The following is a 4,185-nucleotide window of genomic DNA, read 5'->3' as shown; positions in this document are numbered from 1 at the left end:
TCATGGTGGATGAACTAAAAACTTGTGATTTATAAAGATATTTTTTATACGATCACAAATTGTGCAATTATGTAATAATATTAATCCATTATAATTGCTTAATCAACAATTCAAAATAATTTGTAATTTAATTTCTAGATTAAAACCAAACTGATAAAAGTTAGCAAACATAAGCAATACACTTACAGTGTTTCCAATGCTGTCAAACCAGCAAATGCATTGGCTTGCAATGTACTTATTTGGTTATCGTACAAAGACCTTAAAAGTAAAAAGAATGCACAGTATAAGTAAATCACAATATCCAAGCTGTTTTTAAATTATTTTAGTTTTTCTGTCACCTCAAATGTTGAAATGTCTACATTCCTGTAGGCTACATTATACAGTAGTTATATTGCATGTACTATATTGTATGTACTTTAGTGATGTCAAAATATACTATGTTAAAATAAAAATGTGGTAAATTTATTTTGATAACTTATTTTATTAAAACAAAATTTCTACACCAATTTCAAATTGTTCGTTAGCAACCATATAATAAATGTATTATCTATATGTAATACAGATTTAGTTTCAATTGTTAGATCTTACCAAAATAAATAGTTCAATCATGGTGGATACATTTAAAAAATGTTTATTTTAAAATTCTTTTTACTGTAAATAGTCATAATGTATAGCATATTAGTCCAATATTACAATTGATCCTACAATGCATTCACTGTATTGCATAAACATTTTAATGTCAAAATATAAAATATATATTTATATTTTGAAACATTTTTTCTCATAAGACAAAATTAATACATAAACAAATTTTAATTATTTAGTAACATTTGTTATGATGATATATATAAATATAATTATATTTATATTGTGATATTTACAATAAAAATTGATTTTGAATTATTATATATAAAAAAAATAAAGTTCATTACATGGTGGATGAACAAAAAACTTGATTTTTAAAGTTATTTTTATAAGATCACAAATTGTGAAATCAATATAATATTAAACCATTATCATTGTTTAACCAACATGTACTTAATTTGGTTATAGGTCAAATCCCAAAGAATGCACAGTGTAAGTAAATCACAATATCCAAGCTGTTTTTAAATTATTTTAGTTTTTCTGTCACCTCAAATGTTGAAATTTCTACATTTCCTGTACATTATACAGTAGTTATACTGCATGTACTCTATTGTATGTACTTTAGTGATGTCACAATATACTATGTTAAAATAAAAAATGTTATTTTTAGTCTACTATCACATTCTTACGTAAAATGTCGTATACGGAAAATGACCAGATTACTGATGAGCCCGTAAACTGATTGAAACGACCTAAATATACTGTAGACCGCCACAAGACCAGTAGTTCCACATTAACAAAATCCACCCACTCCCCATCTGTTCAATATTATCATGATTCTGCTGTATAAATAGCATGGACCTATATTATCAAAGAAATATAAATTGTTTATTTTGCTCACAGTATGACATAAACTTAGTTCTACTTACAATCTTGTTATTGGATCATATACATTGTAGTCAACAAGTTCTGTATGTATATTTGCATTCCATTGAGTACATCTAGTGTTATTATAACAACTTGCTAAGTAACACGTCTGGACATTACAGGTGCAATATGTTGGGCATCTGACTACAATGATTTTGTTAAAAAAAAACACAAGCAGTAAATAATACAATTCAGTAATTCATGTAAAACAACAGCATTACCAAGTACTTTATTTCTATCTTACATAGTAGAACACTACGATAATGATGAATACTGGTGGCAGTGGTGGCGCCAGCGGGGGGGCTACGGGGGCTCTAACCCCCTCGTCGGGAGCCTAGCCCCCCCCCGTCGGGGAACACGGGTACTTTTTGTCGGGGAATATAATATACAGTAAAAAACGTTCGCGTTCACTTCATATAGCTTCAGCGCCTAGAAAACCACGACGTTCCATTGACCGTGAGAGTACGTCAGAGGGCTATTATGCACTTTTATGCATTCATTTATTGCCAGCGATCTAACTTACTACTAAACATTAGCTAGGTACGCACTTGTCTGGCGGTATCCCTCAGTACGAATCGTTCAACGTTGGGTCGAGACGCGTGATATCAAGTTCCATCCAGGGACCAAAATGTGTAATGTAGTTATTTTCTAGGCGAAGTTTACCGACGGTTACCGAAGGGAACACGGGTACTTTTTGTCGGGGAATATAATATACAGTAAAAAGCGTTCGCGTTCACTTCGTAGCTAGCTTCAGCGCCTAGAAAACCGCGACGTTTCATTGACCGTGAGAGCACGTCAGAGTGATATTATGCACTTTATATGCATTCATTATTGCCAGCGATCTAACTTACTACTAAACAATAGCTAGGTTCGCACTTGTCTGGCGGTATCCCTTTGTACGAATCGTTCAACGTTGGGTCGAGACGCGTGATATCATGTTCCATCCAGGGACCAAAATGTGTACTGTAGTTATTTTCCAGGCGAAGTTTACTGACGGTTACATCGTGTACTGCGTCGACGTACGCTACACTACAGCAAAAACGAATTATGTTAATTGTTCGTATGTTCACCAATTTTTTACAAGTAACCTTCTGTACCGTGGGGCACCTAAAAAACATTTTTCATCCATTACTAAACAAAAAAACATGCCATTTTCGCTTAGCCAACATCTTATTATAGCTAAGTTATTACATTTTCAATGTCCTGTATGTCATGAATTTCTCACCACTCGGGAGTCCAGATGGTACGCACGCATACACTTGGGAGGAATAAACTTATTTCCCCGACTGAAAAAGGTCTACGCTTGCTTTTTTTAAGCCTCTAGGCCTGATTTTTCCGAAGTATAAAATGCAATTTTTTGAAGACCTGCAGCTCTAGTTTTAAACAGTTTCTTAGCTCAGCCCCAACAATAAAGCTGGTCATATTTCGAAGTACAAGGAAGTGCATTTTCCGGGACCTAACATCTCTATTTTTCAACATTTCTTAGCTCAGTCACAACCTTTATAGGGACTTATATATTTTGTTTCATGTTTTGAAGTATAATAAGTTCAATTTCCGGGACCTCCAAAACTCTATTTTTCTAAATTTTCTTTGAACTTTTATTTTTTAAATTGAAAAATATAGATTGAAACAGTCATCGCGCATCGTTTTTTTGCACGCAGTATTTTAGTATTTTATTTATGCATTATAAAAAATGGAAAAAAATGGCTACCCTAAATCTGATTAAAATGACCTCAAATGACGCTAGAACGCGTTGCTTCCGGAGGCTTCGCCCCCTGGACCCCCACCGGGGGCCCTTGGCGGCCCCCTGTCCCCCAGCCTAGTGATGCTCGCTTCGCTCGCATAGCCCCCTCGTCGGGGAATGTAGCCCCCGCGTCGGGAAGATCCTGGCGCCACCCCTGACTGGTGGTGTGATAACAATGAGTAATTTAAACATGAACATAAATTCTTATAATTCGATACAGGTGAAATAAAAACATATTATATTTAAGCTTCATTATTACACTGTTTAATTTAATGGTATTGTTCATTTCGTCGTGTTAAACAATGGAATATTATATAAGGAGAATAAACGACGCCAAATGTAGCTTTAATCTCTTTTTTCTCTAAATGGGTAAAACTATTGAAAATAGAACTTATTTTTATATAATTTATAAAACAAAACACTCCCTCTTAGTCAATAGTGTATTGTAATACCGTCTGTTAGTACTGAAGTTTGTATTTAGTGTCAAATTTTCCTACCTTGACAAATAACACTGGCATCCTCATAATGTCCACAATCGTGTACCCTCATTCCTCTATTAGGACAGTCTGTGATGGATGTCTCAGTTCCTGAACACTGAACATCATCAAGCATAATCGGACCAGTCCCTTGACCAAAATAAGCTTGTCTTGGAGCTTGGATAGCTGGTCCTAGTCTTAATTGTCGACATACAACTTGAGCGTCGTTGATGTCCCAGCCATTATCACATATTGTACCCCATTCTGTGCCATCGTAAACTTCAACTCGTCCCTCAAAGATATTGCTGCCATCCACAAGTCTAATGTTTACTAAATGAAACAAATGTACAAGTTAAAATCAGTTCTTTATATTGATATATCTCTCACTGTGAAGCTATACTCTCGTTAAGTCTATTTGAATAGCTAATGTAAATCTGACACAAGTATCTCAGG

The 4,185-nt window shown here is 34.3% G+C and overlaps 1 long non-coding RNA gene across 1 annotated transcript; it reads right to left on the bottom strand.

Moving 5' to 3' along the window:
• Nucleotides 1-185: 185 nt before the first annotated feature.
• LOC140054109 (uncharacterized) lies at nucleotides 186-3,807 on the bottom strand. Its single transcript, XR_011846485.1, has 3 exons — nucleotides 3,754-3,807; nucleotides 1,515-1,656; nucleotides 186-258 (listed from the first exon to the last, which is right to left on the bottom strand). It is a non-coding gene; the product is annotated as an uncharacterized lncRNA (long non-coding RNA).
• Nucleotides 3,808-4,185: the final 378 nt, after the last annotated feature.

The sequence above is a fragment of the Antedon mediterranea genome, chromosome 7 (assembly GCF_964355755.1).
Source record: "Antedon mediterranea chromosome 7, ecAntMedi1.1, whole genome shotgun sequence".
NCBI lineage: Eukaryota > Metazoa > Echinodermata > Crinoidea > Comatulida > Antedonidae > Antedon > Antedon mediterranea.
This window is presented reverse-complemented; position numbering and strand designations above follow the sequence as displayed.